At 52.6% G+C, this 24,171-nt stretch overlaps 1 long non-coding RNA gene across 9 annotated transcripts in view; it reads left to right on the top strand.

Moving 5' to 3' along the window:
• Positions 1-24,171, top strand: part of LOC104688291 — an 84,955-nt gene that overhangs the window by 22,071 nt on the left and 38,713 nt on the right. The window contains exon 1 of one of the 9 annotated variants that reach the window (XR_005603246.1): positions 3,352-3,604. The exons of the other annotated variants lie outside the window; for them this stretch is intronic. This is a non-coding gene — a long non-coding RNA (uncharacterized LOC104688291). Of the gene's footprint in view, positions 1-3,351; positions 3,605-24,171 lie in introns of those variants that run through there. 9 annotated transcript variants of the gene reach the window in all.

Raw genomic sequence — 24,171 nt, 5'->3', positions numbered from 1 at the left:
TCCCCCTCTGCCTCAGGGCTGGGGGCTGAAACACTTTCCCAATCCCTAATTTGAGAGGACAGAGGACAAGGGAGGGTCAGGACAGTGTTGCTGTGGGGGGAGACGCTGGTATGGGTTTGAACAGGTCCTCAATGAAGGAGAAGCATGGCATGATGGCCTGGAGGGATGCAGACAGCGTGGGATGAGGAAAACTGGGGATCCAGTTAAAGTGAGATTCGAGGGGGGTTGCCAGCACTGGCGCCCACACTTACAGTGGGTGTTTGCTGGCCTAGGGGTCCTGCAGCACCACTGGAGCTGTGGCACAGCTGTGGGATGGGCACCTCGGGCTACCCACACCCCCAGGGACAGCGGGGGGCTCACAGGACCCTGTCCCAGGAGGGGCTGCAGCCCACGGTGCCGCCTCGGCCCCTCGCACAGGTATGAATAAGTGTGCTGGTATGTCGGGGCTGAGGGCTCAGCTCAGCACGAGCATGTGGAAGCTGTTTACTGCCAGGGCTGCTGCAGGCCCTGCTCTGCCTCCCCCAACCAGCCGGGCCGGTGTGGCTGCTCTGCGTGGGGCCAGTGGGGCCCCAGCCCCGGGTGGGGGCGGGACTGCTGGGAGACAGGGCTGGCTGGGCCGAGGGCTTTGCTTTTATCACATCCCCTGTTTTCTGTTTGCTTCTCTCCCGAGCAGGGTGTTTGGAGGCACGGAGATCACTCGATCCAAATCCTAGGCTTTGGGGACAGCTTGAAACCTTGTCTTTCCTTCCTGGATAGCATGGAGTTGTGTCCCCAGCCTGTCACAGCATGGGCAGCTGGGAGCTGGATGATCTGCAAGGAGCTCTTTGGAAAGGGAGATCCTGGAAAGCACTAGTGGCCTAAAATGTGCTGCTCTGGCTTTGCTCACTTGCTGTTTTGCAGGTGCCAGGGGATGGGGATCTTCATCAGTGAGCAGAGACCACCCACGACCCCCAAACTCTGTCCTTTGATCTCCAAATCCTATCTTGAGGGAGAATATTAGCTTGTCCTCCTGCCTGGTAAGCTCACACCAGGTCAGCGTTGAGAAGAACGTGGAGGGTTCAAAATGGCCCAGTGAGTTGTCTCTAGCATAGGATGGAATTTTGGGAAGGAGCAGAGGGTGGGCTGCCTTGGCAGGGCTCTGGCACCTTGGCTCTGGCAGTGTGATGGATCAGCTCAGCCCAGTGGGGACACAGAATCAGGTTCCCATGAGGACGGCATCCCTGGCTGAGACAGGAGCCTACCTTGTTTCCAGTGGTAACAGACAAACCTTTGCTCCTGAAAGAGGGACTGTAACACAGCCCATGGCAGTGAAGCCTCTTAAAAGCCGGTCTCATTGCAGTTGTGTTAATTATTAATAGGATATGGGGAAGAAAACACTGGAAAACCCCAACATGTTTGAGGCAAGCTGCTACTTCATCTGTGTCCAGTGGTGTGGGCCTGGCTTTCCCCTGACCCAAGGGGAGATTTATGGGTGTCTTTTCCAGTGACTGGTGTTGGCAAGTGTGAATGAAGGGGCTTGACCACCTCTCTGAAAACCACAGCACACCTAAACTGAGGAGCTAAATGGGTTGTGCAGGTCTTAGCTTGGTCTTTAGCAAAGATTTCCCCCCCAAGGGATAAAGTCCTTTTTGGCAGCATCTCTTCCCAGCAAGATGCTGGAATTGCAAGATTTGCTGGTACAGTGGCACTAGGGATCCTGTCCCAGCCCGGGGCACCCTGCAGAGCTGTGTGGGCAGGATGGGACCCAAAGATGGTGCTTGAACCCACAGGGTGAGTCAGAGCTAGGGGATCTCAGCAGGCATTTTTAAGGAAAAACAAGGTAACAGGGAATTTTCACCCAAAAGGCTTGTGGACTTCTTCTGACTGTGGGTACCAGGGCTGTCTCCGTATGGGGAACTGGGAGGTGTTTCCATGGAAACCAGCAATGTTGCTGCAGGGGGGACCCCATGGCACAGATTTGGGCCCTTCATCAATGCTGCAGGAGCAGTGCTTGGCATGGGGAGGCACCAGCCTGATGGAGGCTCTTGGCACAGTGGTGCCCTGCCTCCACGGTGTGCAGCTGGGAGAAGCTTTGCATTGCCCGTGGTCCTCCATGTGGGGAGGAGATCCCAAACCTCAGGTGCAGGTGATAGCCATAGGTGCTGCCAGCCCACCTGCCTTCCCAGCACCCCTTCCAGCAGCCCCTGCTTCCCACAGTACCCTCCTCTCTCCCCTCTCCCTTCTCTTCCTTTCCATTCCTCATTCCCTTTCTCTCCCTTTCTTCCCCTTGCTCCACCCCCTTCCAGACTCCTCTGCGGGGCATTGATTTTTCCATCCATCAGCGAAACGCTTGAGGAAAATGAAAGAGCATCTTCTTGATCGATCAGGAGAACTCTTCAGCCTGGGGTCAGGAAGGGTTTGAATCAGCTGCTCCCCTGGCATATAATTACCCCCTCTCTCCCAAGCTGGGGCTTTTCACACACCTGCAGGAGCAGCCACCCCACTGCGGGGCCAGAGCATCGCTCCGGAGAACATGTCCATGGGTGTATCCATGCTCGGAGAAAGTGCCTGTGGATGCGTTGGGTTTTGGAGCTGCCAGAGCTCAGTGCTGGGCCATGTCTGTGCGCTCACACTCACTCTGTGCCGAGCAGGGTGTGTCAAGTGGGTGTGAGCGGGCGCTGCTCCCACGCTGGAATCAACTGCTCCACGTTGAGCTAATTCTGTGTGGAGCTTGGTGAGGGTGGGGAGCTCTGAGGCTGCAAGTTTAGAGAAGCTGAAGGAGAACTAAATCTCATAGGAACCGGGTGCCCGACTCCCATCTCTGTTTTGAACACCACATTTGCAGGGAGCATCGTCTGGGGTGTGCTGCACATATGGACTGCGTTGGTAGCAGCCTAGAGATGCCTGTGGAAATGCCAGAGTTTGCCATCTGGTACTACACTGGCCTCTGAGGTCCCACTGCTCGCTGCCCTCCCCCAGAGAGCCAGCAAATAGTTGAGGGAGCTTCTCATTCTGCTTTGGGGTGGCTGCATGCAAATGTTGACTTCTTCATGGCAACCGGTGTGAGTCATGCTGGGAGCCAGAGGGGGATGTCAGCGCCTGTAGCTCTCCTTCTCTCTGCTTGTGGACTGTTGCCTGCTTGCACGGAGGTGTTGGCACAGCCTTTCTGCAGCTCTTGCTGGAGCTCCATGTCTGCTCAGTGGGATGCGCTCACTGCTTTGCGTGTGAGAGGTTCCCAGTGCTCATGTGCACGCTGGTGGGGTTCAGCGGTTGAAGCCTGTCATGCGTAGGGGCTGTTGTCTTGTGTCTTGTGACTCAGCAGGGAAAATTTATCCTTTGGATTTGTCCAAAGGAAAGACCTTCTGAGCTTGCATTCCCATCAGCATGGAGGGATGCCAATCCCAGAGCTAACACCACACATTCCAGCACATCCCAGAACTGATAGGTTCAGTATTGCCTGTCTCCACTCACCCCTAGGCTCCCCACTCCCATATTCCCCTTATTTTTCATAGGTATTGGTCAACCCATTTCCTGAGCTAGATGCAGGGGTTTCAGACCTAGGGATGAACAACACATGCACGTTGGAGCTTGATGGACTAGAGCTGGGACACAGCATCTTCCTGTGGTGAGTTGTGCATCTCCATCTAGTATGTCTCACTGGGCAGATACAGCATGAAATCATTGTCTCGAGGGTGATACAGTAAGAGAGCAAGGGGGAAATGCATTGAGTGGGGTTGTTGCCCCATGTCGTGCTGCTTTCACCTGGAAGCTGAGAGCCGTTTAATTCTCCTTGTGTTTCCATGCTGGTCTGGGAAATGAGTACGCATGGAAAGAGATGAGGACAGAAAAGCGGTGTGAGAAACCAAAGCTGAAAGCTCCTGCTCGCACCGCAGCCAGTTCTGACCAGCCAGACCAGAGCTCCACTGGAGAAGGACAATGCAAAAGCTTTGGCTTTCTCCCTCCAAACCAGCAGGCATGAGGCTGCTCCGGCATGGATGCGTTGCACGTGTGCTGATAGCAGTGAGCTGAGTGCTGACACTGCTGTAGAGGGGCTGTAGGTAAGGCTGAACTGGGTTTATCTGCACCGCAGATAATGTCTTCTGCTGAAAGCAGCTGAAACAGCTGCATCCTGGCTTCGTGACAGTTTATTTTACAACATGTAATGAGAGTTTGTCCCATGTCCCTGGTAAAACCTTGACATAAAGCCCCCTCTGGTCAGGGTCTTTTCCCTGGTGGGAGTTGGCATCAGTCAGATAGTTGAGGGAACTTTGCTTAACCTGTGAGTGTTGCATCCTAACATAAATGTGGATCTAACCCAATTTTCTTGAATCTGCATTGCTCCACTGATAACAAGGGAGAAAGGCTGATTTATGCAAGTGGGTATGGGATCTTCCTGTTATTCCTTGCAGAGGGCTTTGATGAGCTGTCACCAGGTACTATCTCTGCTGGGTTCAGTGCAGATAATAGGGATGGGGGAACTCATAGCATCTCTCCATTGCTCTGCTGACCATCTTGCTGACAACCCTTGGTCATATTCCTTGGTCTTCCTGCTGTCTCCTTGCTCCAGGTCTGTAAAATGAAGATAAAATACAATCTGACTTGCTGGGGAACTTGCAGCCCAATTAAGACGTGCACGCTAATTAAAGTGAGCTCCTCCATTCCTGTTGATATCCCATAGCCATCAGTGGGGCGCTGGAAAGCTCTGGGATGTGGGAGTGTGAGGTTGCGACAGAGACAAAACAATACGCTCTCAGACTGCTGAACAGAAAGTGGATCCATGTGTTAATCTGGGAAAAGGAGCGTGAAAATAGCTGCAAATCCTTCACAACTTTGTTGTAATTTCTCCCAGATAGGATACAGCTTGCTCCACACTCCAGCCTCCTTGGCTCCCAGGTCATTACTTAGCTGAACCTGAGGCTGATGCAAGAGGAAACCCTGTCCCATCGCTGGGCTTCATGTGGGACTGCTGGAAATTTAGGGGGAAAGGGTTAATGATTGTGTTGTTTGGGGGTGGCTGGGGTCCCAATGGCTTGAGGATTAGCCAGGTCTGCTCCATGGTGTGTCTGGGGCAGGTTCCTGGCCAGCTCAGCCTGGCTGCCAGAGGAGCCGGGAGGACGCCCAGGCAGGTAGAGCTGAGTGATGCCTCTGACAGCAGCATGCTCACATCGGGTGGGTGACCGTGGGGTACAGAAATCTGGCCCCTCCCAGCTGCCCAGCTGCCTTTCTGCTAATGCTCATCTAATTAAACAGCAGCCTGGAGTGGCTGAAACCAGGGCAGCGGGAGAGCTGAGGTTTGCATTCAATAGGTTCCTGTCTCCAGCTCAGGAACCAGAAGAAAAACCCATTTCATATTGTCAGATCAATACACAGGTGGTGTTCCCCCCTCCTTTTCCCTTCACCTTCTCCAGCTCTCCTTTCCCCTACCCGGGCCAGGGAAGCTTTTTAAAATTAGAGCTGGGCTGGGATTGCTAGCTGGTGATTTTTGCACCTCATCCCCCATCCGGGATGCCGTGCATGCCACACGTGCAGGACAGCTGAGAGGTGCCAGGAGTGGTGATTGCTGGGACCGTGATCTCAGCAGGTATCTGGGAAAGTGAGTCTTGGCTTCAAACCAGAGCATGGTCCCTCCTTCAGGGAGGATTTTCAGTCAATAAGGTCTCCAAAGAGCCATTGTCTCTTTGCTGAGACAATCAGCACAGCTCCAGGACTGCGAATGTGAGTAGGATTTGACCAGCAACTTTTGTCCTGCTTGCTCAGGTACAGGCGAGGGTTAACAAGAAGCGACATTTTATTTTGCTGCATCTTTGGCTTTCTGGAAGGAGATGCTCTTCCTGGTGCTTCTGCTGTTGTAAATGCATTCTTCTTCCCAAGGTGTCTTCTGAAAATGAGCTCCAGCATGTTGTCAGTGGTGGAGAGATGATTATGGAGAAGCAGCTGTCCATCCCCTCCTGCCAGCTCCCGGCGAGGCAACGGGAGGGGTGACGGCTCCTCTGGGTGCTTGCTGCTGGCAGCAGATTTTGCAGCGCCTGATCCAGGCTCTGGTGTAAATAGGCAGCTTCAGGCTGTGGCCTTTTCCACCTCATCTCAGTGCACTGGGGCAAGAAACCATCATGCAGTGCCCAGCTCTGTGCAACCTCCAACCATGGTGGTTTTTTCACAGTGAGAAAGTTGTACAAATCTTCCCCAAACGTCATCCTGCTCAGGCAGCCTGCAAGGGGTCGGCTTCAGCTCCTGTATTGTTTCTCTCTGCAGGAGAGAAATTACTGTCCTTATTCTTCATGCAAAAATGAGGGATTGGAAACAGGCTGAAGGGGAGAGGAGCTGGATGGGTGCCCCAGAGACCTCACCATCTCAGAGGACGGTGGCCCTGTCTGAGGTTACCATCTCTCTGTCCCTTCCCTGGTCCCTCTGTCATTAATGCTGAACTGGATTTATTGGGTTTATTATCCGTGCTCCTGCACCCGGATTCAAACACTGCCCGGCAGCGTCTGAGCCATGCTGGATCACAAACCATCTCAGGATGCTCCAGCCAAGAGGGAAGTGAGCTCCACACCTGCTAGCAGGGGAGGGCTGTTGCAGCCAGATGCAAGCTCTTCCCCGGTATCTCCCCCTCTTCCCCTTGCCCTAGCCTCAGGCCAAGCAGGAAAAATCCTTCAGCAGACCCCAGCTGGGGCTGCTGGCTGCCGGCTTTCCATGGCAACGGTCCATCAGGGGGTCGGAGTCGACAGCAAAAAATGCTGCCCCCCCTCCTTCCCCCGCCTGGGCTGCCGGTCGCTATTTTGATTGCATTCCTGGGGAGCTGGGCTGCAGATGTGGTCGCCTTATCTTGGGAAGGTCTGAGTCAGTTTTTCCCTGTGTGACAGAGCAGGCAGCTAGAGCTGGAGGGAGGAATAAATAACTCCTGAGGTATGCCAGGGACGTCTGTCCCTGGGGACAGGGTGCTGGGCCAGGAGCCTTCCACCAGCCTGATCCTGGACTCACGGTGCCCGTGTGTCACAGCACATACATAGGGGACAAGGGAGATGTCTCCTTTGAGCAACCTTCATACATCCTTGACATCTCCACCAAGGGAAAAAGGGGTTGGCCCAGGAGCAGTTGTGCTGTGGGCTGGATCCTGCCCCCAGGAAGACCTGAGGAACCCATCCTTAGGGGGTTCACCCCAGAGCACGTGTCCATGATGCATGTGCTTGCCTGTCCTCGACACTCCCTGGTGTGACAGTTCAGGAGCTGATTCTCTGCAGCTGTACACGGGGTGACTGAGAGCAGGATCCAGCCCCATGGACCAGACACACTGACGGTCCCCCAGCCCCTGGTCTGCATCCAGGGGCTATGAGCAGAGCTCAGTGTGCAGCACCCATGAGGGTGCAACTGCCTGGCTTTGGCGTGAAGGAGGTGGGACAGTCACTCTGGATCCTCTGTTGCCGCTCTGAAAGGGGAGCTGCTTTCTTCCCTTCCTCAGGGAGACGATGTCCTCTGATTGCTTTTCTGCTGAAGAAGCTCACTCCTGGATGCTTCACCATGGAGATGTGGTGTCTCTGTTCCCAGCAAAGCTGTTGATGCAGCCCTGGTGATCAGTGCAGGTTTCAAGCTGTAAGCTGAGCTCCTTCTGTAAAGCAAAGACCTGAGGAACAGCCTGCTCAGAGCTGAGGGAGGGTTTTGTGTGAGGTGCTGTTGTCTATCCAAAGCATTAACCCCTCCAGGGGTCATGCACTGAATAATTATCAGTCCAACTTAAGAAAAAACAAACCTACATTAAGTGTTAAACACATTACAAGTTTTTCTTCTGTTGGTGAGGTCCTCAACGTGGGTTTTCCAGCATTTCCCCAAAGTCTGGCAGCTCAGGGAGCAAATCTGCCTTGTTTTCATTTTTATTTTCCTTTCTGCAAGTGAGAATGGGGTTTGTCATGCAGCCCCTGACTCCAGGAGCTGGCAGTTAAAGGCTTTCAGGAAGAGTGGCAGGCAAAGAAGACCCTTCAGTGATGGAGGGTGGGAAATGTAGAGCCTGGGGGATGACAGGACACTGGGGGCTGGCTGGTGGTGGTGGTGGCCACCCTGCTGCAGTGGGACCTGGGGCAGCAGCACCAGGTTTGGCCCGTGTGGGACTGGCTGGACACCATGGGATGTCCCAGTGCCATCGGTAGTGGGGTCCAAGCTGGCTTTCAGTCCCTCATCTTGGAGCAGAAACCGGGAGCCAGGGCTCGGGAGAGGGTTTCTATAGCAACAGCTGCCACTCACTCCCCATCTTGGATGTAAATTAGTTAGGATTTTATTAGTGTGCAGAATTTCAAGAGGCCAGAGCTGGCAAAGAGGCCTGATGAATTTGGGACAGGAGTGTTCAAGGGGAGCATCTTTAGGAGTTTGGGCCAAGGCAGGGTTTGGGGTTTCTGAATTGCAGGAATGCCTGGTTCTTCACCCCAGGGACAGCAGCCACATCTGAAATGGCTCTGGGATTTCCACACCTCAGGCAGGAGGCTGGATGTGGAGCACCTGCTGTCAGGCCCTGAGCTGGGCAGCTCTGTGTCTCCAGGTGGAATTTCAACACCTCTTTACCTCCGTTTTGCAAAGACGTTCCTCAAAAGGGCTTAAAGTGTGAGACCATCTCGAGTGACCACAGCTGGTGCAGCTGTGTCAGGAGGGTTTTCAATTAACAGCTTGTTGATGAAGCTGCCTGATGAGTCAGCAGGAGGGTTGGTGGGTATCAGTGACCTTCTGGGCCAATGAGGTGATGAACGGGGGCTTTTTGAGAGTCATGGGTGGGGCTGCAGTCTTTGTTAGTGGGTCTTTGTGTCTGACTTCTCTGGGCCATGGGGCTTCTTGTTAGTGGGATCATGGCTGGTTCATGGATATCTCCATGGATATCTGGAATTTTGCTGTTTGGAAAAGTACTCCTGGTTGTCAGTGCTGCTCTGTTGGGAACTATCCTTTGTATGCTCAAATGTAAGCAAATAAGGAGTGTGATTGTAATGCCAGTTGTTGCCCCCAGATCAGAAATCTGCAATAAAACTTGTGTGAAAAATTCTTATTTCTATGTGCTTTCCCTTTCCTGTGTGGTTAGGAGCTGTATTTTCAGAACTCATATTTTCAAGTCTTTGCCTCTAACCATGAGGGCTGAGGATTTTCCTGTTTAATGAAAGAAGAGGTTTGGTTTTTCCTTTTTTAAATTTTTTTCTATAACTTCATGGCTCTGGGAGCAGGGGCTTTCTGGAAGTCAAAAGGTTGTGCAACACCTTGTGATGGTGCTGTGATATTTGCCAGCACCGGGTTATAGCTGGATGGTGATGTGTAAGGTTTATACATCTAGTGTAGAGATAATATGAATGTGCTTGTGTGCAGCAAAAAAAGAGGGCTGGAAGCACCCTTGAAATACTAGAAGTGTGGGGCTGGGCTGGCTGGCTGGCAAGTGTCTACTTGATTTGGAAGTGGGATGGGGGGAAAAGCCAGATTTTTTTGTTTTGGGAGTTTGTCATGCTGCAAAATGACTTATGGAGGAGTGGCTGATGCTCAGCTTGGATGGGTTGTGCTGGGATCAGAAAGGGAGTTTTCCTGCCCCATCCTGTGAGACTGGGGCTGGTTGCAGACAGACCCAGCTGCAGTCAGTGCTTGGGGGGACTCTCTTGGCCTCATCCATAAATCCTGACATTATAATTACTGTAACAACCTGCTCTTCTCTTCCTGCATCGCCTTCATTCCCTGGCCTTAGGTAACACTTTTTTTCTTGTGGATTTGCTCCCTCCTTCACCTCCCCCCTTTTTAATTCCTCAACACACTGTGGAAACATCAATTAAATAATCTAAATAATAGTTATTGTTCAAGAACCAATTTGCTATCATTGCTTGCACTGATATGGTGAAAACAACCCATCCAGAAATTTGGGTTATTGGAGCGGGGACTTCCCTGGGTGTGTGCCCCAGTACAGGGCATGGTCAGTGCTGTTGGGTTTAGCAGGACTCTCTGCCCTGCCCAAGGTGCTTCCTGCTGGAAAGGGTAGCCCCTAAGGCAGAGCTTGCTTCCAAAATAAATTGGCCTTTTGTAGGGGACCAGGTCCTAAGCATGATGGAAATGCCAAATGTGCTGATAATGCAACTTGAAACAGATCCACAGAGACTTTGCACTGGTGTCTTGAATGTGACTATGAGTAGAAAAGGAATTGGCTGATGTGTGGGGTAATTGGGCTGTGAACTCTGCAGGTGTGTCAGCACTGCAGGAGGTGCAATACTGGGCTGGGATAGGGGTGCTGATCAATGCTCCCCCCTGACTTTGGGGAGGATTTGATTCCTATGAGGAAGTCAGCACGGACTGTGTTAGCCAGGGCAGCAGGGTTCTGGAGCTCCGGGATCAAGTTTGGGCTCCAGGTCTTGGGGTGAAGTGATGCTGAGATAGTCGTGTCTGTCCCACTCACAAGACCGAGCAGAGCATGCACAGAACATGAGAGAAGAATTCTGTCCTTGAGCTGAGGGAGACCATCTGAGTTCCCACTGTCCTGATGGTTTCCAAATTAGACCAAGCCCTTCCTGGGCAGCAGTGCAGGGGCCTTTGTGCACGTGGCTGCTCCTCTGGATGTGATGGGGACCACACAAACCTGCAGGGAGCAGGATGACTGCTCCATGCCTGGTGTTAGTCAGCACTTTGGAGGATGGTTGTCCCCAGGAGCAGTGGACTTTGCATTTGCAGGGGGGGACGTAACAGCCTGGGGACACCCAGATGCCTTCCCCAGGTTTGGGTGGGGGCCCTGAGCCAGCCCCTGTTCAGAGAACTGACCTTGGCTGAAGGCAGCTAATGGGGTGCAAACCCTTGAGCTGTCCTTCAGCTCCGTTGAAGAAAAGAGACTTTAAGTGCATGCTTGAATTTAAGTGCATGGTAAAGTATGTTCCTGTTCCCGGACCTCAGATAGGGCAAAGATGGCTGGATAAATCGGGAGCTAGTGTGACAACACAGCCACGAGCTCATTCCTGTCTCACACAAGGCCGACTTTGGGGATTAGCACTGGGCTGCTTGTTTTGCAGCCCCAGAGCTGGGGCTCTGGAGCTGTCCCGCCTCTTTGTCATCTCCTGAAGCCTCGCTGCATCCTCCTTCTCATCACAGGCTCCATCCTTCCCTCTCTCTGGCGTCAGGCCCTCTCCCCAAGGCTGCTCCATCCCTCCACTGCCATTGCTCTGCCTGCAGAGGAGAAAGCGCGTGGCCCAGATATTTTACTTCACATCAGCACAAACCCGACCCAGATCTTTCTCCGATATGGCTCGGCCAGGCACTGCGTGAGCAGAGCCAGCCCTGCAGCTGGGTGGTGGGGGAGACCCCCAGGGTGCCCCTGCCCCTCTCTGGGGTTGCAATTCCCCCTCTGTGGCCGTGCATCTGGCTGCTCTGGGCTGGCCGGGAAGCTGGAGCCTGCGATCAGCTCAGAAGGCAGCAACAGCAGCCTCTGCTTTTCCACACGTCGGTATTTTTAGCTCTGCTGTGCATTAGCGTGCAGGAGCTCAAACTGCGAATCCTGGCTGAGGTTTTATCTGTTGTGACAGCCCTTAGGGCTGTAGTCAGACACTCTCTCGCTTGCTCGCTCCCTCTCTCCTTTTTTTTCTTTTTCTTTTTCTTTTCCTTTTTTTTTTTTTTTTTTTTTAAAGTTTGCAGCTTGAATCTGCTCTCTCCCTACGGAGACACTGTGCAGCTGTCAAGACAAGGGACCAAGGGTGGGAAAGAGGGTCCAAAGTGTGGTTTGAGCCCCTTTACAAGGGAGCTCTATTCAGCTCCTTTCTGTATTTTTCCATTCCTCCTTGCTGCCGCTGTCAGAGCTGGAGCGGTCGGAGCTGATGCTGCAGGATTAGGGACTGGCTCGCCCCTGCTGCCCTGCCTCAAAGGGTCCCCAAAAAGCTGTGCTGGGTGACAGCTACACAACTACTGGGGACAGCAAAGCAGAGAGCAAAGGCCAGCCCAGTCCAGCATGCTGGGGTTTGGCAGATCTAATGCTCTGTCTGCTGCTGCTTTTTCCATCTCCCTTTTCCAAACAGCACAAATATTGCTCCTTTTGGGGCTGCTTTGGGCTTTTGGCACCCCAGAGCATGGGGGAGAAATCAAAGTCCCTTGTGAGAGACTTGCTTCAACACAGAAGATTTTTACTGTGTGTGAGATCACAGAAAGTGAGTCTGATCTCCCCCAAGAGAACAAGACCCATGAATTCACCCTCCACCCTGGCTCCATACAAGCACCCAGCACTTTGGTTTGGTTTCTTTAAGGAGGGTTTTCTTTATTGCTTCTTCTCTTCCTGGACACCTTCCCCCCCACACCCCCAGGACATTTTCTATCCCCCAGAGAGCTGCATAAATTTAAAGCCTCTTTTTGCCACCCCAGTACATCTGAAAAATCAGCTGGAAGTGTGGTGGCAGAAAAGGCAGCATTGGTGATGCCCTTTGGAAGGGTGAGGAACCAAAGTGCTGGACAGATTTTGGCTTTCCAGCCCTCTCAGCAACCTGCCATGCCAGGCTCTGCCCACGTAAGCATGGGCTCAAAGGGAACAGAAGTTGTCTGAAGATCTGGTGCGCCTGGAATTTGTCCAAGGTCATGGGGGAAGTCAGGGATAGAGCCGGGAATGGGATCTGGCTTCCTGTTCCATGTGTCCAACCTTCCTCTCTAACCTTTAGCACATGCCTGCCTCACATCATTCTGGCTGGACCTTCCTGCACACAGGTCTTGGGATGTTCATGCCAACTCTGATGCTCCTTGGAAGAGAGCACAGACCCTATGCAGGGAGGGTTGGTTCATCCTGCTTTTCCTTCTTGGGAAGGGCTTCTTTAGGGTGCTTAACCAGAGAGTGTTGGGGAAATCTGTATTTAGGTAGTAAATAGCGATTTGGCATTTTTAAGGCTTTTAGTGCCTGAGGAGATTGCAGCAGCACTGCAGTGGTCCCAAGGTGGGCCAGGGCTGTGTGTCCCCAGGAGCTTGGTGTACATGGATGCTGAGGGGGCTGGAGGGAAGCAGAGAAGGGAGAGATGTTTGTGATGGGTCACAGCTCCTTTACACAAGTCTGCACACACCACATTTCCTGGAGGCGCATTGTTTACAAGTGCAGCAGGTTCAGCATTTGGCAGCTCCCACGTCTTCATCCGAGATGGTGCTGGCAAAGACTAAAAGGCTGCAGTGATGGGTCAGAGGGTTCCAGGAGCACTGGGGGCTAGCCTTGTCATCTAGTTACCTGGGTACAAATCCAATGGGGAGCCTAGGATATCTCCCTGGGTCCGCCTGCTTCATTTGCATTGATGAGGAGTGGAGGGACATCCCGAAGTTTGTCTGGCAAGTCCACAAATGGGGCAGCTTTTCTAATTAACTGTCCCTCCACTGTGATTGCTCTGTTTTCCCCCCCAGTTCCTCCTTCTCTTGCTGGCAGCAGCCAATGCCATGAACCAAAGAGACAAACTGCACAGTGCTGCCAGCTCAACCTGCAGCAGGGATTGCTGGAAATATCTGGTGCCTTTGCCCTTTTGCAGGGAGCACCCAGGGATGAGGATTTTGCAGCTCTGTGGTGCAGAGCAGGGTGTGTGGGGCTTTGCTCCAGCAGCATTTTCTTTGTGCAGGTTGTTTGTGCCGTGGGTGTCCTTGGGAGCAGCCAGAGCATGGCAGGTACCTTTGCACAGAGCTTTGACATCTCCCAAACAGCCCCTGAGCAGCTCTGTGAGGTTGGGTTGTCAACTTCTCCTTCTCTCCCCCAGCCTCCCGGGGAAACCCCACTGATGGCTGCAGGGGACAGATGCAGGTACTCTGCTTCACTGAAAACCCAGTAGAGCCCAGGAGCTTGGGTTTGGAGCTGCTTCACCTTCTCTGTGCTCTTCCTCTTGCCGAGGGAAGCTGCTAACAGCAGCTGGAGCTGTTTCCTGGTGTGCACAGGGTCCTCTTCATTGCAGTGTGGGGCCAGGAGCTTTTCCTTCTTTCCTTTTTCCAGGGGCTGTGACACCTGAGTAGCTAGATGAGGTCTAGAGGAATTTAAACATTGCTGCTTTTATTTCTGAATGTTAAGCTGGGAGATTAAGGACTATTTTTTTGGGGGGGGAGGCGGGGGTGGGTGGAGTGGAGTGGGGATGGGGATAGAGGAAGTTAGTACTTTAGGAGCTTTCAAACTTTAAAAACACCTTGTGGCACCCATGTTAATGCATCTTCTTGCATTAATAGTGTCCTTACACAATTCCAAACACCCTAAGAATTGGTCTCTAAACTGCTGGCTGATGTCCTTGTGGATCAAAGACTCAAGGGATGATGGCTGCCATGGGGCACTTCCCTCCTTGAGCCAGCTGAGCTGTTCCCCTGCTATCAGACCAGTCCCTTGGGCACACCAGCTCTCCCTGCCCTGTGTCCTGGAAGGGGCTGGGTATAGGCAGGTCTGTGTGGGGGCTCCGGGTGCTCATGGTGCTGTAAATCAGACTCTTCCCTGCTGCCTGATATCCTGAGCTTCCCAGGCTGCAAGCAGTTCCTCTGCTTATCCCCAAACCCACCCACTTTTTCCTTATCCCACTCCTTTGCCTCCTTGCTCCAGAGCTGTCTCGGGCTCTCGGCACGGCCGATGCTTCAGTGCTGCCAGGAGTTTGATCTCCAACTGCTTCCCAGCCCCCTCGCGCATGTGGGCACCGGGAGGAGCTGAGAAAGTGGGGAAGAGATGAACAGCAGGAGAAGAATTCTTAAGGGAGGGGATGGGGGAAGGATGAGGAAAGCAAGGAGGGGGGAGAAAAAGTGAGAACAGGGAGGAGGAGGAGGGATGAAGGATGCTGCCTTGTCCTTGGATTTATATTGGTTGAGTTGCACTGGATTAGCTAAAAGTGGTGCAGAGCTGCCTTCCCCTCCCTTTTTCTCCAGGCACACACTCCTGTTTGGAGCTGAATGCCTTAATTCACTTCAGCTTCAACCTGCTCCTAATTGACTTAAACCACATGGAAAGAAACTCTGCTTCCCCAGCAAGTGGCTGCAAAATTGCACCTTCAGTGAAGTCAGTGTGATTCTGCATTTAAAGAAACCCGGAGTCTGGCACGGATGTGTGCAGGGATATTGGTGCCAGGGGGCTGTGCTGAGCCATCCGGAGCCCCACTGGGCTGCTCCTCTCCGGAGGGGTTTTGGTCTCACTCTGAGCAGGTTGGGATGTGGGGGTGATGGGGGCTTTGAGTCATGGGGATTTGGCTGTTAGAAGAATTGCTGTTTCTTCTCATTCCTCTCTCCTCTATCCCTCTTCTCCTGCTGCAGATGTCTGCTATAAAAAAGAAGAAGGGAGAAAAAAACCCCACCCTCCCCAAATGTCATGGTAATGCTCACTGGAGGGCTGTTTCTGCTGCACATCTGATATGTATGACAGGGTCAGATTAACCGAGCCTCTGATTTCCAACCACAGCTATTCTGAAGGCACCAAAACTGATGCAAAACACCCCAAAGGGACTCCTCTGTGCTGAAGAGGAGCTGGCCAGGCAGGATGAGCTCATGGTGCTCTGGGGATGTGCCAGCCCAGTGCTCGGCAGGACCAAATGCTAGGCAAGAAAGCGGAGAGCGTGCTTTGGGGATGAATCTGGTCTCCTCAAACTCAGGCTTTCAGGGAGGCAGAGATTTTCCTTTGTATTTAAGGTTGGGGATTTCAAAGACAGAAGGGGAGCAGTGATGGTAACTACAAGAAGGTGTCTGATGTCAGGGGATGTTCTGAAAACCCCTCTTCCTTGTCTAGGGCTCCTGTTACACCTGGACACGCTCTCTGAATGGAGGGCAGGAAAGCCTTTTTATTCCTTCCTCCTATTCCCTCCTCTTCCGACCTCTCTGCATCCTCTGTCACCAGTTTTGGCTTTGCTATATTTCTCTCCCCCTTTAATTCTAAACCCGAGGAGTTACCCAAGGTTCTGGCTCAGGTGTTTTTTTAATGAGACATTTAGCCGTTTCGAGCCCTAGGAAACAGGGCTGGAAGTGACCTCTGGAGACTGATGTATCCTGGTGGCAGGAGTTATATCCAGACAGTGTTTAACTTTTTCCTGGCAGTGAGAGTCCAGCACCCTACACAGGACTTCTTCCCGGGTTTCCCTGGGTGATGTCCATGTCCCAGGGCAGCAGTGTTTCTATGGGATGGATGGCTGCCAAAAACCTCAACACCTGCTCCTTGCAATGGTAGCTGTTTGGAGTCACTGGGGCTGGAGATGCTAAAGGGGAAAATGTTTCCCAGGGCAGGATAGGGAAAGTGAGAGGTGTGGGGGACCCCCTTGGCACAGGGCTCTGCTCCCAAAGCCTGTGCTGTGCCTCACTGGGTGGGTACCATCGACCCTCCCCGGGACTGGGGGGGCTGTGCAGGGGCGTCCTGCCAGTACAAGGGGCACCTTATGAGCACCCCTTGAGGGTCTCTGGTTGCCACTTGCTGAGAGTCTCCCTGGGATGGGGCTCGAGCAGGAAATCAAGATGAGAAGAAGGGGCGGAAAAAAACCCCCAAAAATCCCCACGGAGCGGGAAGCAGAGTCGGGAGCAGAGCCGCTCAGCTGATGGGGTTGCCATGGCGACGCGGCGGTGAGGAAAAGGAAAAGGCAGAAAATAGCCCGATGCTGGGCTGAGACCTGCAGGAGCCTGGCCCGGCAGCCCCCTCCATCCCCGGCCCTATTTCTGTCCTCCTTCCTTTCTCTTTTTGCTTTCCTCCCCTCATACGGTTTGATTTTCTCCGGCCAGAAACATCCCTCTGCGAGGAGCCATCAAGGGGCTGACTGGGGGGTTCTTTCTCTGCAGTGCTGGGGTAGTGGGCTGAAGGGAAAGCGTGAAGGATCCTCTTCTCTAGGGCTGGATGTGGTCAGGTCTATTCTCTTTGGGGCGAAAGGTTTGGAGGCAGCTAAGTCACACACAGAGGACCAAAATGGGTCCAGGGTTAGGGCTATGGTGTTGGTGGAGGATCTGGGATGGAACCTGGAGAGCCCAGGGTCTAGCACAGGTTTGGTGGAAATACACTTAAGCCAAGTTTTGTTTCCCAGATCATGTGTGGGTCAGGCTGGGTCGTCTCTTGTCTCCTGACAGGTGATGCCGAGTTTTAAGGATGGACAGAGGTTTTGTTTCATGTGCTGGATTGTTTTCCTCTCTGGGAAACTGGTGCTTCATAATCACAGCGAGTCATTTCCTCTCTGTGAGTCAGGCTGGGGCCTCTTGCATGGTATATATTGCATCTAACCATTGAACCCAAGCTCACTGAAAAGGAACAGAAACCCAGACTGGGTATCAGAAGAGAAAGTGTCGTTGTGCCAAGCCCTGGAGGATTTGCCCCACAAAATGGAGCCACCCACCTGGGGTCTTTGTTTTAGCACACATACTTTAAAGTTAAGGTTGCAGAGTCTGGTGGCCATGAGGAGATCTTGCTTTTCAGTAAAAAAAGTAAAGGTAATGTTTCTGCCTCCTGGGGCCAAAGCAAAAAGCAATAAAGGTAAATGTGACCTCATAAAGCATCAAAAAGCAGAAGATACACCACAACCACCCAACTGAGCACTCTTTGGACTCAAACTCTTATAGACCCTCCTCATAATTTTGTTTGGGGCTTGGCAATGACAGATAAATGCCTGAAGCTGGCAGTGCAGCAGATGAGGAACTCATCCTGCTTCTTCTTCCTCCTTCTCCCTCCACCTCTCTCTTTTTGTGCCTCTGCAGCAGATGCCTGGGTGTGAGCACTGTGCACGGAGCTGTGAGTGCAGATGCACTCTGTGCACCACTGGTGTGTTTGTGTTGCTATCCCCATGGAAAGAACCTATTGCAGTTTCTCCCACTTCTCCCTGCCTTTGTGCCTGTACCACATCACTCTGTGGTCTCTGATAACTTGTGCTGATGCTTGGGATGCAGATGGCCCAGCTAATGGGGCTCGAGCAGTAAATCTCTGTTACTGGGACCAGTTTTGCCATCCCTCGCTGTGGCCCTGACCTTCATCTCGCCCAGGCTCTTGTCCCTGGGAGGCCAGAGTGGAACAGGAATTCCTCCTGATGTCAGTGATGTTCCTGGCACAAAGGAAAGTGTTGGGTCCTTCTGGCCTCATCAGCTGTTGTTTTGGAGGCTGGCTCCTCTTGCAAGGTTTGTTCCTCCCTTCCCTGTAATTCCCAGGGGCGTTTTGCAGACACCCCAGCTCTTCCTCCCAAAGGAGGTGTGTGAACAGCTTTATCTGGAGATCTCACACCTCTGTGTGAACCACCCCCTATAAACTGTCCCTGCACTCCCTTTTCCCTAAGGACAGGGGCAGGAAGCATGCATGGAGAGGTTTCCAGGTATTGGGGTTTTTAGTGGGAACACATCACACTGAGGAAGCAGAAAGCTGCCTGGAACTGAAAAATGGCCTCAGAACTGTGGCAAATGGTGCAGGATCAACCCTTTCTGTTGACTTCCCCGCCAGAGCCTGAATGAATTTGAACACGTGTATTTCTCTGTGCAGTCTAAATATTAAGCATAGCTTGACTAAGAGTTCACTTAAACCAGGGATGGACAAATATCTGAAGGTCATAAACACACAGCTGAGTAATTATTTAGAGTGGTCTAAGGGACATAACTATGGGTAATGGGATGAATGGAGGAAAGGAAAATGCAGTGCAGTTGTCAGAAAATTCTCCTCAGGTCCCTGCTTAGTGCTGCAGAGGGAAACATGTAGGTCCTTGATAAACCTGGAGGGCTGATTTATGGATTGATACATGAAATGATGGCAGAATCCCCAAGGAGAAGCGGTGAATGGCCCACCTCCTGAGACTCTGCAAACTCAGCTTTGCAAATCTGGTAGATGAGGGGCCGTGGAGCACCAGGGCAGGAGAGGAGCTGTTTCACTGACAGATATTGTTGGCTGATGATCAAATGACTAGAAAATGCCCACGAATAAGTTAAGGCTGAAAGTGAGGAACTGGTTTCTGGTGAAGGAGGGGATGAGACTCTGGGCCAGCCCTGCTGGAGCAGGTGAAAAAGCTGGTGGGGCTGGAGATGGAGGCGTTCACATGTGGGGCAGAGCCGATTTTGCAACCCAGCTGCTCACAGGTGACGAACGTGGCAGCCTCCAGGCAGTCCTAAATTCCTGTGTGATGCACTCTCTGAGGCCAGGTCCATCCTCATGTCTCCACTGTTATGCTGCCAATAATAATCAGAGCTCAGGGAGAGCAGCAATCTTCTTTGGCAAACATCTAGACATTCCCCAGTGCATCTGGAGAGCTTCTTCTAACTTCAGTGGATGATGCATCTTGTAACACTAAGGGCTTATGTTTGTATCTTGTGAAAATATACCTCAAAAAATTGCTGGAATTGGTTTGAGGGATGTGCTGAGTTACCTTTGTAATGTTTCTACCTCAGCATCAGTTGTCTTGGAGATGCCTGCATCCTCTACCAGGGTGAGATGGGTACAAGGATCAAAAGGGGCTCTTCTCATCTATTCTTCCTTTCTTCAAAAAGTAACTACAAGAAAAATTAAAACATGGTGCTGTTATCAGAAAGCCCTTTGCACAGCTGAGTTTGGTGTTTCCAGAGGATCCTCCCTTTCCTGGTATGTCCAGCTCCTAAGGCAGGATGAGAGTTTGCTCTCCTGGGACTTTCTCCTCTCCACATGGATGGTTGAAAGATGTCTTGAAAGGACCTGGGGAGATCAAGGGCTGTGAGTGTGAGGAGCAAGACCAGGGGCTGACATGGTCCTTTTCGGTGTCGAGTTCCACATATTGTCCCTCAAGTAGGTGTGAGGAAGAATGGAGGGTGGGGCTGCTTGTGTTCCCATACCCTGCCCCATGGGAGTACAAACAGCATGGGACAGACTGTGAGGAGTGAGGGACTTTGGGGTCTGCTTTGTGAGGGTTTTGGTGTGCCCTGAGCATCCACAGTGTTGCCTTCCTGGGGCTGTTGGTTCCTGGCTCCTGATGCTGGCAGGAGCTGGGCTGGGAGCGTGGCCATGCTCCATCTTCCTCAATCCCGGCATGGCATTAACCATCTCCTCCTGCACTGGTTTGTGCCACTTTACTGCTTCCTGCTCCCCAGCAATATTTTACATCTTGCCCAGTAATGCTTGGTTTCCTTAATAATGTCTCATGTGGGATTTTATCAAAGGCTTTAGGACAATCCCAATAAATTATATCTTCTGATTTCCCTTTATCCATTGTTTTGTTCATTCCATCAGAAATCCTCTCCCAGAGAGGACGTGCAGGCTTTGCCTTTAGAAGCTAGCCGGGCTTGTTCCATTTCTATCATAGCCATTTCATGTTTCAATTAATTTTGAAACATTGAATTATTGTTCTCAGTAGGCCTTGGAAAGAACAATCTGAGGAACAACCCTGGCTTGTGCTGCACCTTGGATCTGCACATAGCAGTCATAGTTCCTGGTCAAGATGCTTTTGGTGGGATGTTTGCAGAAGTGGTGCTCATGTTGAGACACCATCCCCACTTCCAGCAGCTGGGATTTTCCCAGCAGCAAAGGGATGCATCTGAAATAATCTGCACTCCAAAAAAGCCCAGCTCGCCTCGGAGCACAAATGCAGGAGGCTGCTCGTCCCCTGCGATGTCAGCTGAGCACTAACTCGCTCCGGCTTTGTCCTCGAAACCCAAAGAGTGGGAGTTTGCCGCCAGGCTGGCTGCGGCTGTAAGGAGCAGGGAGGAGGCAGCGGAACTGGCCCGCCAAGGGTTAATAATTTCCATTGCAATTGTGTCATCTCTTTGGGGACCTCTCGCTCATTTCGCGAGCGGGCGCTGAAAGCCGAGGCACAGGGGCTCGTTCTTATTCAGCTGCACGCAGCTTCAGAAGCACCGGACGGCCGCGCAGCTGGGCTCGGCCACCTCGGCCTTGCAGATGGATGGAGAGAAAGGATTTGTGTGCCTGCGTGTGCTTTGCTTGCGTGCGCGCGCGTGTGTGTGTGTGTGTCTGAAACCTAATTGTCTGCTGTCTAATCCGTCAGCCGGGGGGACAGCTTGCACAAGCCCCTTCCAGGCAGGCTGATAAATGCAGCGCTGCCAGGCCCCTCTGCGAGGCAGTTCGGTTTAATTGGGATTGCTACGTGCACGGACTTGGCGTGTGTGGAAGGGATGCTGCGCGCGGGGAAGTGCGTGGCCAGGCTCCCAAGGGGTGGCCCCTGTGTCCAGCCGGGCTCCCGGTGGGATCCTGGGAAATGGTGGTTAGTGAAGAGATGTGAGTGCAGCCCAGTGCTGGATGGGTGAGGTTAAGGGTGGCTCCGTGTCCTGTTAAACCAGTGACAGTAACAGTGGCACTGTGTGGTCCTGCTCCTATGGACTTTGTACCTTGGGGCAGTTCAGTACCCCCAAGGCTGGGCTGTAGATACACCCAGCTGATGAGATCTGGAGATCACGCAGAAGTGTGACACAGAACCCATGGACATGAGTGTGCTGGCTTGGCGGTGCCGCCTGCCATCTTCAGCACAGCATAAGGAGCTGTGCAGAGCTGTCCCCTGCTCCAGCTGTCCCCTGTCTGTCCCCCCAATGACCGGCACCTATGAATCTCTTGAGCATCTCCCAGCCCTGAGCACATGGCAGCTCAGGGACTCCCCAAGCTGAAGTGGCATTTCATCTTTAATGCCCCTCAATGGATTTCCCATGAATTTGTCTAGTTGATTTTTGTAAACGCGTAAGTTTTAATCATCCCCAGAGAGCTGTGGCAAGGACTTCACTGCTTAACCATGCACCATGTGGGGAACCGTCTCCTCTTGTTTCTTTTGAACCTGCTGCCTCTTAATGTTATTGGATATCTCCTAATTCTTTTATTGGGAGATGCAGCGAGCAATCAATCTTGGTTCACCCTCTTGAGGCCACAAGTGTGCCTCTCTGGCTGCTGCTTTTCCAGGCTGAGATCTTCCTCCTTTGGACTAATTTTTTTTTTTATCATCCTGCTCCAGATCTTTTTCCAGCTCTGCTGGTGATGTCAGGAGTCCGCATGTGGCGACATTCTCATCCGTTGTGTAATTAAAGGTGATGTCATGATTACAGCAGATGGTATTTGCATCAGCTTTGGTTGCTTAGTGCATGTTGATGTCCGGGGATCCTTGTGTCCTGCACAGTCATGAGAACTTCTCAGAGGCTGCTGATACAAAGCCTGAGGGTATTACAATAATATTTAGCCTTTGAGTTCCCTGTCTGAAAGAGGCAGGCCCAGGTATTATTTATCAGGAATCACTCACTGTGCTTTGCAAAAGCACAGGAGAGACATGTCCATGTTGTTTTATCCCCCAGATGCAGTCACCTCCAGATTGGTGATACCCACCAACTCTTCCATCGTAAATGTACACCAAGTTTCATGACAGGTGATTTGAAGGCATCATGCTTGCAGGTGAGGGATTAGAGAATGCCAGATTGGCCACTTGTGTAGGCACCTCCCTCATGGCTGAAAAATAAGTGTTGTGCTGCTTTATCCCAGACCCCAGTGGGGTCCCAGACTTGCTGCAGGGTTTGGAAGCCAAGAGGCAGGAGCAGGGTGCCCAAGTCTAGGGTTGCCCTGGCCCAGACTGGGTCATGGTGTGGCACCTCCACCCTGTTCATCCTGTGCTCCCCTGCCCGTGGCTGCCCCTGGCCTGACGTGTGACCAGTTACCAATGGACCCCCACCCAGTACCCTGCCCTCCTGCTGCTCTCTGCTTCCCCATCCCTCCTCCTCCCTCTCCCTTTCTCCCTTTGCCCTCTCTTTGCTTCTCTTTCTCTCCACACCTGCTCCTCTCCTTCCCTCCCCTTTTCTCTTTCCTCCTCCTCCCCTCGCTTCTCTCTCTATCCTCTTATCTCATCCCCTTGTTTTTCTCCTCTCTGCCTGTCCAGCTGATTTACATGCACGCTGCGTTGAAGCAGCTCAGCTGGATCTAATGCCTCCTGCCGTGAGGAGCGGAGCCGTCTCAGGACTCGGTGCGGAGCTTCCCTGGGCAAGGTCTGGGAGGTCCTGCGTGCACCCCACCACCGTGGCCCATGCTTTGGCCCCTTTCTGCATCACACTTTGCTCTTCATCCCCTCTCTTTCCTTTCTACATCCTTCAGCTGATGCTGCTGCCCTTGCTGGTGTCATCTCCATTTCTCATGCCAGGTCCCCAGCCCGTGTGCCCACTCCATCCTTGCTCCTGGGTGGGTGCATGAGGATGGACCAAAGGCCGGCAGCCAGCCTGGGGGATGGTTTGCTGTGACTGGTGCCATTCCTGTGGCCTTGGCACCAGTGTTGACCTGAAAACCTGATGCTGAATATTCCCAGGTGGAGCCCATGGGTCCCCCCTTCCTCCACCTGAGTTCTGATGTGGGAGCCTGGGGCATCTCTCCTGTGCCCTCATGGCCCTTGCTGCTCATGGAGCTGGGATCGATGTGCCTGTGTTATTCCCTGGCTCTAATCACTCCCGTTTCCATTCTGCTGATTTGCATTTCCGTGAGAGGAAGATGCCCTGATTAAAATCCCCTCAGAAGAGCTTTATTGCAATGGCTCCTGCCTCTCTAATTGGAAAGTGGTCTTAACCTTTCAAGCAAGTGGCTGGGACACTCCCTGACTGCCAGAAACTCCATGAAGGGTCTTGCTTGTCCTGAATTCCAGGGGAGTGGGAGATTTGGAGGATCCATCTCTGCCTCTGAGGTGGGGTAGGGACCCCTCAGCCCAAGGAGGACTCATCCCATCCCTCTGATACCAGGGATGGGACCATGCCTAGCACAGCGGGTTGTCTAAACAGGAGTCAAGGAAAGGGACTGTAGCAGGTGGATGTGCTGGGATGTCCAAAACCAGTGAGCACCCAGCCAGCCCTGTGCAAGCAGCTTGATGCTTCCCAGGTCGCACCCACGTGCCAGTGAAGGGCCCATTGAGGAGAATGTTCATGTGGTGTCAATAGAGCTGTTCCCATTTACCTTCCTGTGGCTGGGAGGCAGGATCTGACCTGGCAGCTGGGATTCTACAGCTCTTCCTCCCCGGGGAGTCCCAGGCCCACCACTAACCCGCACTGGCAGCTTGAAAGCCTGCCTTGCACTTATCTGCTTTCTGATCTTCAAAGGCTCTGAATGCCCAAGGAAATCAGACCTCGTGCCTTTTCTTCCCATGCAGTCCCCAGATCCAGACTCTCCTGCAATTTATTATCCCTGACAGGTGCCACTCCCTTCCTGGCTGAGCATGGAGAGGTAGCATCACTCTGCCGCTCTTCCTCAGGTACCAGAGCCGGCCACCCTGGCCATGATGTGAAGCTGCTGCTCCTCGCATGCTCCCCATCCTATGAAGCTCAAGGCAGGGCCAGGGAAATGTGCTGGCATTGGCACTGCCAGCTTCA

This window comes from Corvus cornix, chromosome 17 (assembly GCF_000738735.6).
Source record: "Corvus cornix cornix isolate S_Up_H32 chromosome 17, ASM73873v5, whole genome shotgun sequence".
Taxonomy (NCBI): Eukaryota; Metazoa; Chordata; class Aves; order Passeriformes; family Corvidae; genus Corvus; species Corvus cornix.
The sequence above is the reverse complement of the archived record's forward strand: the minus strand, read 5'-3'. Positions and strand labels throughout refer to the sequence as shown.